General features: G+C 55.3%; 1 protein-coding gene and 1 pseudogene across 3 annotated transcripts in view; one reads left to right on the top strand and one right to left on the bottom strand.

The window, feature by feature from the left end:
- LOC123353375 overlaps positions 1–4,587 on the top strand; it is a 33,206-nt pseudogene extending 28,619 nt beyond the window's left edge.
- LOC123353370 (ras-related protein Rab-3C-like) overlaps positions 1–12,549 on the bottom strand; it is a 1,186,649-nt gene that overhangs the window by 391,621 nt on the left and 782,479 nt on the right. The gene's annotated exons all lie outside the window — the stretch shown is intronic.

The following is a 12,549-nucleotide window of genomic DNA, read 5'->3' as shown; positions in this document are numbered from 1 at the left end:
CAGTGCCTCTCAATCCTGACCCACGGCCCCTGCTATCCCAGCCCTGGGCTCCCCCCAGCTCTGCCAGTGCCCCTCAATCCCGACCCACGGCCCTCTGCTATCCCAGCTCTGGGCTCCCCCCAGCTCTGCCAGTGCCCCTCAATCCCGACCCACGGCCCTCTGCTATCCCAGCCCTGAGCTCCCCACAGCTCTGCCAGTGCCCCTCAATCCAGACCTGCAGCCCCTGCTATCCCAGCCCTGGGCTCTCCCCAGCTCTGCCAGTGCCTCTCAATCCTGACCCACGGCCCTCTGCTATCCCAGCCCTGGGCTCCCCCCAGCTCTGCCAGTGCCCCTCAATCCTGACCCACGGCCCTCTGCTATCCCAGCCCTGGGCTCCCCCCAGCTCTGCCAGTGCCCCTCAATCCTGACCCACAGCCCTCTGCTATCCCAGCCCTGGGCTCCCCCCAGCTCTGCCAGTGCCCCTCAATCCTGACCCACGGCCCTCTGCTATCCCAGCCCTGGGCTCCCCCCAGCTCTGCCAGTGCCTCTCAATCCTGACCCACGGCCCTCTGCTATCCCAGCCCTGGGCTCCCCCCAGCTCTGCCAGTGCCCCTCAATCCTGACCCACGGCCCTCTGCTATCCCAGCCCTGGGCTCCCCCCAGCTCTGCCAGTGCCCCTCAATCCTGACCCACAGCCCTCTGCTATCCCAGCCCTGGGCTCCCCCCAGCTCTGCCAGTGCCCCTCAATCCTGACCTGCAGCCCCTGCTAGCCCAGCTCTGAGCTCCTCACACAGCTCTGCTAGTGCCCCTCAATTCCATCCCATGCTCACACACCGGTACAAGGGAGTTTGGGCTCTGGCAGGGCAGACTCGGAGCAGGCTGGGAGAACAGTGCTGGGCTTGGCTGTCCGGTGTAAGTGGATGCTTTCTGGCTCCATGCAGGTACCTGGAGGCGCTGCTGCGCCAGGCCAGCACTGGGGCCATTGTGCTGTCCCCAGCCATGCAGGCCTTCGTCAGTGTCCCCAGGAAGGGGGAGCAGAGTTTCAGTGCAGAGGAGTTTTCAGACATCTCAGGTGAGCCGGGGCAGCTCCATGCCCTGATGATGGGGCCGCATGACGGCGGGATGCAGAGGGGGCTGCATGGCGCTGGGACAGCTGGCTCTGGCTGATTCTGGGGAGGGGGGTGAGGATGCGTGGTGACAGGTCAGCCGGCCCTGGGAACGGGGGGTGGAGACACACAGCAGCAGGCCAGCTGGCTGTGGGGCTGAGGGTGGGGATGTGCAGCGGCGGGACGGCCAGTTCTGGGGGCGGGGATGGGGATGCAAGGTGGAGGGACCGCTCTGTGGATGGGGCTGAGGATGCGCGGCTGCCGGATGGACCCTGGGGTTCGGGATGCACGGTGGTGGGACAGCTCTGGGGATGGGGATGCGCGGCGGTGGGACGGTAACCAGCCCCAGCCCCTCTCTGGGGGCGGTGGGGAGGGTTTGTTGGCTAACACCTGTGCGGTGCTTGGAGCGCCTCAAGCATTGCATTGCTCACTTCCTGCACTTGGCTGCTGGGCAGTTGTTAAAGAGCTGCCACGTCCCACCCCAGAGGCTGCTACATGAGAGGGGGCGATCTGTGTCCATTGCCATCTCAAGGGCTGGCTCTTTCCTCGCTGCAGGTCTTCTCCAACCGCTGCCCGTTCCTGATGGGCCCCATCGAGTGCCTGAAGGACTTTGTCACCCCAGACACGGACATAAAGGTGGGGGCGACCCTTGTGCTTCTCTCTGCTGTGGGTGGGCTCTGCGGCTAGGCAGGCAGATCAGAGAACAGGCTGGGCTGCTGCGCAGGCAGCCTCCCGTTGCTGTCCACATCCGGCCCCGGGGTGACTGGCCTGGGCGTCTCTCCTCCTGCCAGGGGCCTTTACCCCAGCTGGGGATCCAGAGTGCGGCAGTGTGTGCCAGGCCCCACAGCCCTAATCCTGGGCTGGGGGGTTTGTCCAGCCACATGGGAGATGCTCCTTCCCCCAGGAGACAAAAGTCCCAGCTCCCCTCCAGCCTGCAGCCCAGCTCTCGTTGACCCTCCTATCTAGCCCCCATGTGGCTGCCTGGCTCAGGTTCTCAGGAGCAGCCACTGGGGGTCTGCAGACCCAGTCGAGGATGGGTGAGGGGTGTTGCTGCATGAAGCAGAGTTCTCTCCTCGGCGCCTGAGTTAATATTTATCCAGGAGCTCTGGGCCTGAGTTCAGCCCCTGCCCATGCTGCAGAGATGGCGATGCTGGATGCCTGCCCACCACAGAGTGGGGTCTGGGTCTGTCCGAGGCGTCGCCTTGCAGGGCCTGGGCCCAGTGTGCTGCAGTGTCCACAGGGCTCTCAGCATCGTCCTAGCCAGCAGCAGCCTCCCCAGATCACTCCCTGCAGTCTCCAGGCGGGGAGTGCCGGGGACTAGTGGCTGCCTGGGCCAGGGCCAGTGATCACGGCTGCTGCAGAGGAGAGGAGCACTCAGAGCTTGCCGTGAATCCTCTGCCCTGCCCTGAGGGAACCCAGGCCTCAAATGGTGCAGAGACCCAGGGTAAAAAATGGAGACACCCCTAACTCCCACTCCAGTGCCAGGACTGGGTGGGCCTTGCTGGGAGGCTGTTCTGTGGGCATAAGCCCCAGGGGGCTCCGCTACCAGAGGGTGACTGGCCAGAGCAGCACTCTGGGAATGTGTCATCTCGGCCCCATGGGCCTCGGTGGCAAAACTCCCCTGACATCAGTGGGTTGCGGTTCAGCAGCCCACAGTCCCCAGGGCTGCCCTGGCCGGACAATCTTGTGTCGGGGGCCCTGGCGGGTTCGTTGGCTTCCAGCCGTGGGTGGGAGTGGAGTCTCCTCTGGAGAGCGGGTGCCCAGGCAGCCTGACGTGCAGGTCACCTGGGGGCCTCTCTCAGGCTAGGCAGAGCTGCACCAAGCTCTGCCGAGGCGTGTGGCGTGTTGTGCTCAGCCCTGCGCCGTGCCCCCAGCCCGGCCAGCTCTGAACAGGGATGCTGCGCTGCCAGGGTGGCAGGGTCTGGAGATGTTCTGTCGTGTGGAGAGGCCTGAACACACGCTGCGTCCTTGGGGTTGGAGCACATTGTGAGACTCGATAAACTGTGAGCCAGAGTTTGCCCTGGGCTCGGCGCGGGCGGCTCCTAGGTGGGCAGAACTGGGATGTGCAGATGCAGTTGGCACTGACTGTTCCATATTGCTCTTGTTGCCCCGCTGGTCCCTGGGAGGGTGGCATGATGTGTGAGCACGGTGGGCTCCCGCTGGCTTTGGCGGACAGGCATGTTCTGGTGTGGCGGGTCCCTCCCAAGGGCGCAGCTCACAGGGTTGTCTCAGTTCAAATTGTGCTTTCCTGGCTGGGCCCCGTTTTCAGCCCAAAGGAGCTGGTTTTGCGGGGTCCTCGTGGAAACCCAGGGGACATGCCTGTTAGATGGGACCCATCCTTAGTACCGATGTTTGAAAGGTCGGCCTGAGGGTAGTGGCAGAGCAGAGCAGGCGTGTGAATGGACAGCAGGGTGTGTGTTAATGATGCAGGGTGTGAATGCAGAGCAGAGCAGGATGGGTGTCTTGATGCAGGGTGTGAATGCAAAGCTGGGCTGTGCCTGTGTTAATGACACAAGGTGTGAATGCAGAACTAGGCAGGGAGTCTGTTATTGCAGGGTGTGAATGCCGAGCAGGGTGTGTGTTAAATCACACAGGGTGTGAATGCTGGGCAGGATGTGTGTTAATGATGCAGGGTGTGAATGCTGGGCAGGGTGTATGTTATGTTAATGACGCAGGGTGTGAATGCTGGGCAGGATGTGTGTTAATGATGCAGGGTGTGAATGCTGGGCAGGGTGTGTGTTAATGACGCAGGGTGTGAATGCCAAGCAGGGTGTATGTTAATGACACAGGGTGTGAATGCTGGGCAGGGTGTGTGTTAATGATGCAGGGTGTGAATGCCGGGCAGGGTGTGTGTTAATGATGCAGGGTGTGAATGCCGGGCAGGGTGTATGTTAATGATGCAGGGTGTGAATGCAGAGGTGCCATGGGGTATTTACTGTACAGCAGTCCATAGACAGTCAAGTAATGGGGTGTGGTGGCCAGGCATTGGACTGGCTGGGTATGAACGTGCCCACGCTGCCAGAGAGGCACATGCCAGCACTTGCCCATTTTTCAGAGCCATGGACAGAGGGCTGGGAACCTCACTCCAGCTCTATTTAGCAAGATGGGTTTTGCAGCTCTGAGAGAAGGGCATTGGATCTGGCCATGTGGCCCGCGGGCCTGCACCACACCCCGTGTGGGGGTGACTGTCACCCTGGTTAGATTCAGGCAAATCACACAAGGGCGCTGGCCACGGGATCTTGTGATGGCAGCACACACCTGCCATCTGCAGGCTGAGCTAGTCTGTCATGCTGAGGCCTGTCAGATGTGGAGGTGCTCAGCAGGGCTGGGAATGAGTCACTCCAGGCCTGGATGCCGCTTGCACCTGGCAGATGGACCATGGGGCTGGGCTAATGCGGCTGGAGCCGGTGATGATCAGTGAGAGATGGAGGGGAGCCAAGAACCATACAGCTTAGGAAAGAGCTGCCTGGGGCTGCCAATTGGGTCCTGTCCTCCATTGACCCCCAGTGTCCTTGTGCAGGCAGGACTGGGCTGGCTTCAAGGCAAACTGTACCTTAAGCGCAAGTCAAAGGTAAGAGCTAACTCTCCTCTGGCGTCTTCTAGCAGCCACTTTGCACCCCTTTGGGAAAAGAGGGCCACAGATCAGGCCAGGTCCCCCACTGGCGTGAATGTCTGAGTGGTGGTAGCACTTGGGGACCTCAAATGGGGAGCAGGACCCCGCTGTGCTAGGGGGTGGGCAAACAAGCCAGACTGTTCATGCCCCAGAGAGCTCGTGGTCCAGCCACTGTGGGCACATTCTGCACAAACCCTCCCGGCCAGGAGTAAAATCCATGCAGGTGCCTGAACAGCTGCTGTTTGCCAAGGTGGGAGGGGGCCATCGTTCACCTGGGCTGTAGGTCCAAGCTCACGTGTGGGCTGCCCTGGGAAGGCCCATGGCAGCTTACAACCAAGGCATTACCCCTGCCCTGGGGACAAGACTTACCTGTTACCAGGGGTGTTGTGGGGAACAATCCAGTGCTCGCTGGCATGGAACAGCATAGAATCCCTAAGGCCCATCAAGCACATGACAGTGGCAGATCCCAGGGAATGCCATGGGGGTCCTATTTAGAGCTGCTTTCAGAGCTGGGTAACCTGGACTAAGGTGGGGACATGCTGACAAGTCTCATCTAGCTGCATGTGGGTGGGGCTTATGGAGGCAGGTCCTGAGATGCAGGCATGTCCTATGGACTATCTGGCAGCCTGACACGGGCCATGCTGGCTGCTCACCCTGGTGTATGTGTACTAACTCCTCTCCGTTTTCATCTCATTGATCAGTGTTGGTGAGACAGGCCGGGATAGAAACCAGCCAGTGCAGGCCATGAGCACCACAGCAGCGTGGACTCCGAAGGATCTCGCCTGGAGAAATGGTACGGGGTGGGGGCACTAAACTGTTCTGTCTGGGAGGTGGGGAAGGGTGGTGACCAGCTTCCGAAACATCAAGTTATCACAAGAGCCCAGCTGCACTGGGTCAGCCCCTGGTCTTACTGTACTCGTGTCTTGTACTCATCTCTAGGACATTTGCTGTCTGGTCTCTGAAGGGAAGAAACCCCTTTATTTCTAGTTACTAAGGTACTTGCTCAAGGCGCACTGCTTTCATGAGCAGAACATGTCCTGTAGCTGGGAGCCAACAATCCCATGGAATGAGGGAGCAAAGGAGGGTGGAGGATGCCAGCAAAGCTGCTCCCTGCCCAAAGTGAATGTTACTGAACTAGTGTCACTTCCTCAAAGCTCGGTGTCCTAGAGGACTTTCCTCCATGGCTAGAAACAGGCTGATGTTGCTTTTGAGTCAGAAGCTCTCGGGGGAGGGGGGCTATATAGCGCACACCAAATTGTATAAGTAACATGTGACCCTAAGGCCTGGTCTGTGTACAGATCTTGTACTGGGGCAGTTAGGTCAGTGAGGGGTGTGACTTCTTAGCACTGTAGTCCCCAGTACCACCCCTAGCGTGGATGCAGTTCTACATGTTTATACCAGTAGAGTTTATTCCGCTTCTCCTATAGGAATCGCTATCCCAGGACTAGCACTCCTATACCAACATAACTGCCTCAACACGAGGGTGCATCATTTTAACTGTACTGGTGGCTCAACCCTTCGATTCAATGCCTTGGCTTCTGACTCTGGAAACATGGTCTTCAGCTTCTGTCACCTTGGCATAACTCAGGGTATGTCCAGACTACCCGCTGGATCGGCAGGTAGCGATCAATTTAACGGGGATCGATATATCGTGTCTCGTCTAGACGCGATATATCGATTTCCCCAAACGCGCTCCCATCGACTCCGGAACTCCACCAGGGCAAGAGGTGGAAGCGGAGTCGACGAGGGAGCTGCGGGAGGGAAGTCGAAATAAGATACGTCGACTTCAGCTACGTAGCTGAAGTTGCATATCTTACATCGACCCCCCGCCCGCCCCAGTGTAGACCAGGCCTCAAAGATGGCATGTGACATTACCGCAGGACCTGCTGTTTATAAATGTAGTACCTTCCCCCGCCTGCATTGTCATCATTCCTGACTCTCTCTCTCTCTCTCTCCAGGCTCTCTGTGAGGCTCTTGCTATGGGAACGAGCAGCCTGGAAAAGAGTTGAAGCTTTTAAACTTTGTCAATATTTTTAAACTTGTAGATTTCCCCAGTGGCTGTTTTAGACATGTTCTTACTGTCCAGATTGAGAAATAAAATCTCCCTTTGTGTAAACAGTGTGGTGTTGTGTTCTCTGCTTCCGGAAGAGACCATGTCGATGGCCTGACAAGTGCCCCAGTGCGCTTCTGAAAAGTGCATTTCCCATCTACTCTTCCTTCCCAACAGAGATGGCTTGGATGGAATGAACCCTTCATTGCCTTTGAGGAGTGATTTTAATAAGACTGGGACACTTCAGCTTGGAAAAGAGACAACACAGGGGGGATATGCTAGACCTCTATCAAATCATGACTGGTGAGGAGACAGGGAATAAGGAAGTGTTATTTACTCGTTTTCATAACACAAGAACTAAGGGTCACCAATAGAAATTACTAGGTAGCAGTTTTAAAACAAACAAAAGGAAGTCTTTCTTCACACAACAGTCAACCTGTGGAACTCCTTGCCAGAGGATGTTGTGAAGACCAAGACTATAATGGGGTTCAAAAGAACTAGATAAGTTTATGGAGGATAGATCCTCCAACAACTATTAGCCAGGATGGGCAGGGATGGCATCCCTAGCCTTTCATTGCCAGAAGCTGGGAATGAGCGACAAGGGATTGATCGCTTGATGATTACCAGTTCTGTTCATTCCCTCTGGGACACTTGACATTGGCCACTGACAGAAGACAGGATACTGGGACAGATGGAACATTGGTCTGACCCAGTATGGTCGTTCTTACGCCTCTTAAGATCTAGTGGCCCCTTATAGCCTGACCTAGTTATCACAGGTCAGGAATTTCACCGTTACCCCCATATCAAGCCTAGTAACCTGTTTGACTAAAGCATCTTCCAAAAGGCCTCAGCCTGGATTTGAAGAGCCAGCCCAAGGGAAGGAGAATCCATCCCCTTCCCCTAGGAGTTTATTCCAAGGGTTTACCATCACCACCATGGAAAAATGTGCCCGGTTTCTAATTTGAATGTGTCTGTCCGCTTTCACCTTCAGCTACAGCTTCTTGCTCTAACTTTCTCATCTAGACTGAAGAGCCTTTTAGATCCCACTGTTTCTCCCAAGGGAGGTTCTCTGAGACCTCTCAATCGTGCTGAGATGCTGAACAGACTGAGCTCCCTGGGTCTCACACGAGGGCATTGGAGGCATTCTCCACCCCTCGAACCATTTCTGTAACCCTTTTCTGCACCCTCCTTAATTTTTCAACACTTCTTTAAATTAGGGCTCTTGGTTAATTGCAGTTAACTCCCGCAATTAACTCAAAACAATTAATTGCAATTAAGTGCACTGTTAAACAATAGAATGCCAATTGAAATGTATTAAATATTTTGGATGTTTTCCTACACTTTCAAATATATCAATTACAACATAATACAAAGCAAACAGCGCTCTATTTTTTATTACAAATATTTGCACTGTAAAAACGATTGGAAAAAATAGTATTTTTCAATTCACCTCTTACAGGTACTGTACTGCAATCTCTTTATCATGAAAGTGCAACTTTCAAATGTAGTGGGGGTTTTTTTTCTTGCATAACTGCACTCAAAAACAAAACAATGAAAAACTTTAAATTCTCCTTGTGTTAAGATCCAAGGGGTTGGATCGGTGTTCACCAGGAACTTGGTGAAGAAGTCTCTCAAGACTATCCAGGAAAGGGAGTTAATACTTGGGAGTGGTGGCAGCAAAACCAGATCTAAGCTGGTAACTCAGTTTAGGGGTTCACATGCAGGTCTCATATCTGTACTCTAAAGTCCAGAGTGGGGAAGGAACCTTGACAAGACTGAAGATGGAATGTCGGTATTTAGATGCTGTGATAGCCCCAGGCCAGTTGGGAACAGCAGAGTAGTCGAAGGGAGATATACTGGCCCCTGGATAAGCAGTTTTCTGTTCCCTGAGTGACCAGAGCAGGGGCTGCTCCAGGCTTATGAGAACACCTGGCTCCAATTAACCTGCTAAGAGTCAGGTGAGGCTGTTAAGCACTTGACTTTAATTAAGGCCCCTCTGATGCTATAAAAGGGCTCACTCCAGTCAGGCCAGGGGAGCTAGGGAACCAGAGAAGAGGAAGTGTGTGCAAGGAACTGGGAGCAAGAGGTGTACAAGAAGCCGAGAGGGAGCAGGCACACTGCTGGAGGACAGAGAAGTACAAGCGTTATCAGACATCAGGAGGAAGGTCCTGTGGTGAGGATAAAGAAGGTGTTGGGAGGAGGCCGTGGGGAAGTAGCCCAGGGAGTTGTAGCTGTTGTACAACTGTCCCAGGAGACACTCTAGACAGCTGCAGTCCACAGGGCCCTGGGCTGGAACCCGGAGTAGAGGGTGGGCCTGGGTTCCCCCCAAACCTCCCAACTCCTGATCAAACACAGGAGGAATTACATAAGAACATAAGAAAGGCCGTACCGGGTCAGACCAAAGGTCCATCTAGCCCAGTATCTGTCTACCGACAGTGGCCAATGCCAGGTGCCCCTGAGGGAGTGAACCTAACAGGCAATGATCAAGTGATCTCTCTCCTGCCATCCATCTCCATCCTCTGACGAACAGAGGCTAGGGACACCATTCTTACCCATCCTGGCTAATAGCCATTTATGGACTTAGCCACCATGAATTTATCCAGTCCCCTTTTAAACATTGTTATAGTCCTAGCCTTCACAACCTCCTCAGGTAAGGAGTTCCACAAGTTGACTGTGCGCTGCGTGAAGAAGAATTGACCTGGACTGGGCTGGGCTGTTTCCTGATCCACAGGGTAAATCTGTAAGGCGAGCAAATCCGCCAATAAGCGCAAGGTAGAGGAGAATTTTGTCACAATGCATCTGAGGGAGACATGGGGAAGATGCTCCATGCACAGCCTTCATGGAAGGGGTTGTAATAAGCCAGCAAACAGCAGTCTGGGAACTTTACATTTTCCATAGCAACTTTAAACAAAGCTACAGGAGCAGAGCCAGCAGAAAGCAACTAATTTGCATCAAATGAACCAAACTGCAAGAACTATTGTCTTCAAAGTGCTTTTGACTCTGAAAAGAGACTCTATCTCAATTCCATCAAGGGGGCCCATGTCCATCATCTCTCTGAGATGGCATAGTAAATGTGCTCACTTTGCAAGCAAGCAGAGGTTTTCTTCTACTCACCCTGCAAACTAATGCCAGGATCAAAGGGCTTTTGTCCTCATGCATTATTGCCTGTAATAACTGTTCTGCAGGTCAATTTAAATGACATGCACTTAGTTGGCACAGTAGTAACTGATTATGATTATGAGCAATCAGAACATAAGAATGGTGATAGTGGGTCAGAACAATGGTCCATCTAACCCAGTATCCTGTCTTCTGACAGGGGCCAATACCAGGTGCTTCAGAGGGAATGAACAGAACAGGTAATCGTCAAGTGATCTATCCCATGTCACCCATTTCCAGGGCCGCCCGGGGGCAAGTGGGGCAATTTGCCCCGGGCCCTGCAGGAGGCCCCATGAGAATATAGTATTCTACAGTATTGCAACTTTTTTTTATGGAACGGGCCCCTGAAATTGCTTTGCCCCAGGCCCTCTGAATCCTCTGGGCGACCCTGGATGGGAGGAAAGTCTATGGATACTGGGACACGGGCGCTGAGGTGACGCTGACCCAGTCTGAGGTGGTAGCTCCAGATCAGGTGATGCCCAACACCTATCTGACCCTGACAGGGGTGGGTGGGACCCCATTCAAGATGCCCGTGGCAAAGGTACACTTGAAATGGGGGGACAAGGAGGGCCCCAAAGAAGTGGGGGTGCACCACCATTTACCCACTGAGGTGTTAATGGGGGGGGACATGGAGAACTGGCCAAGCAACCCTGGGGTGCCCCAGTCGTGAGCCATAGCCCGAGCCTGCAAGGGACACTGTGCCCTGACCTCGGGGAGCAGGACCCTACTCTGATGGGGAGGGAATGCCCAGAGACACAGCTCAAGGAGGCTGTGACTTCAGAGCCAGACGGTGAGAGAGAGCAGGTCTCCATCCCTGTCCCAGTGGCTGAGTTCCAGGCCGAGTTGCAGAAAAATCCCTCCTTGTGGAAGATAAGGGACCTGGCTGACCTCAGTGTGGTACAGACCATGTGGGGAGGTTGCTGGAAAAGGTTCCTGTGGGAGCAGGGGTTCCTGTACCGAGAATGGGTTTCCCCAGGGGAAATGGAGTCATGGGGAATCAGGAGGCAGCTGGTGGTACCCCGGCAGTATCGCTGCCAGCTGCTGGGCCGGGCCCATGACATTCCCCTCTCAGGGCACCAGGGAGTCTGGCGTACCCAGCAGAGGCTGCTACGGAACTTTTACTGGCCTGGGGTCTTTACTACTGTCCAACAGTACTGCCGATCCTGTGACCCCTGCCAGAGGGTGAGGAAGGCCTGAGACAAGGGGAAAACGGCTTTAGGACCCTTGCCCAACAGAGAGGGACCTTTCCAGAGAGTGGCCAAGGTCAAAAGGGGGGCTCTTAACCAAGAGAACCTGAATCTCAGCCCTCCAGACTGGGCCACTGGGAAAAGACCCCATCCCAGTTTGAACCCCCAGGAGTATTGGGGGGAGGGGGGGAAATGACACAGGCTGCATAAGCCTTCCCACCTGCAGACTATGAGTGCCCTCGAGCACACCCAACTTAAAGGGGGGCGTGAAACTGGAAGGGCCCGGTGTAATTCTCCCCCAGGAAGGGGGAGGGATGATGGGGCATCAATGGGAATGTAGGTAGGTTTGAACTTCCCCAGGTCACTGGCTGAAGTGACCCTGCTCAATTTGGTCTCGAAGGGGGGAGAGATGTGATGAAGTGGGAATGTTCTTGCTGTGTTATGTGAATGCTGAGTGGGGGAGTATTGACCTGGGAAGGTTGCAGGGGGGTTGGGCTGGGACATGCCTTGGGGAAGGGAGCATATCTGAGCACGTAACCTGAGAACCAGGATGGGGGTTGGAGGCCAGGTGACACCTCTGCCCTGGAAAACTGGACAAAGGCTGGAGGAGGAGCTGGGGGGAGACTGAGTGAGAGGCTGGAAGGAGTTTCAGTTTGAAGCTGGCTGGGAAATGGAGAGGGGCTCCCCGACAGGGCTTGGGCTTCCCAACAGGGCTGTGGCCTCCCTGGGGGCCCCAGATGGACCTAACTAAAGGGGGTCCTGTTGTCTATAGCGGCAAGACCTGTTTTGACCTGTGTTCCTGTCATCTAAATAAACCTGTTTTACTGGCTGGCTAAGAGTCGCGTCTGACTGCAAAGTGAAGTGGGGGTGCAGGATCCTGTGGCTTCCCCAGGACCCCGCCTGGGGGGGACTCGCTGTGGGAAGTGCACGGAGGGGCATACGCTGAATGCTCCAAGGAGAGACCCAGGAGGTGAAGCTGTGTGAGCTTCTTGCCCTGGAGACAGTCTGCTCCAAGGGAGAGGAGGCTCCCCAAAGTCCTGACTGGTTTTGTGGGGAGCAGTTCCAGAGCATCGCCCGGGGACTCCTTAACGGTTTACAATGCAAATACTTGATGTAACTACACCATGGGCTCCGGTGATGTGATAAGTGAGATCAGCATCTGACCAGCATTTCTAAACACCAAACACATTTGCATCAACTTCACATCTGTTCTAACAGTGGGAACACACTGGTGAGCCAGCCTGGTTCCCGGCTCTGCATTTGTCAGTGTTCAGTAAGGCCCCGGGGCCTCGGCATGAGCTGGCTCCTGGTCTGCCAGCAGCACAGGGCCTTGCTGCTTCCTCAGCCTCTCACGCCGAGTCCCTCCTTGCGGAGGTCAATGGCACTGAGGCCATAGGTGCTGACGTCTGCTGGCGCCGGTGGGTGCTGCCCGCCCCCGCGCCTGGCCCTGTCCTCACT

Source organism: Mauremys mutica, chromosome 20, assembly GCF_020497125.1.
Source record: "Mauremys mutica isolate MM-2020 ecotype Southern chromosome 20, ASM2049712v1, whole genome shotgun sequence".
In the NCBI taxonomy this organism is placed as follows: domain Eukaryota; kingdom Metazoa; phylum Chordata; order Testudines; family Geoemydidae; genus Mauremys; species Mauremys mutica.
The sequence above is the reverse complement of the archived record's forward strand: the minus strand, read 5'-3'. Positions and strand labels throughout refer to the sequence as shown.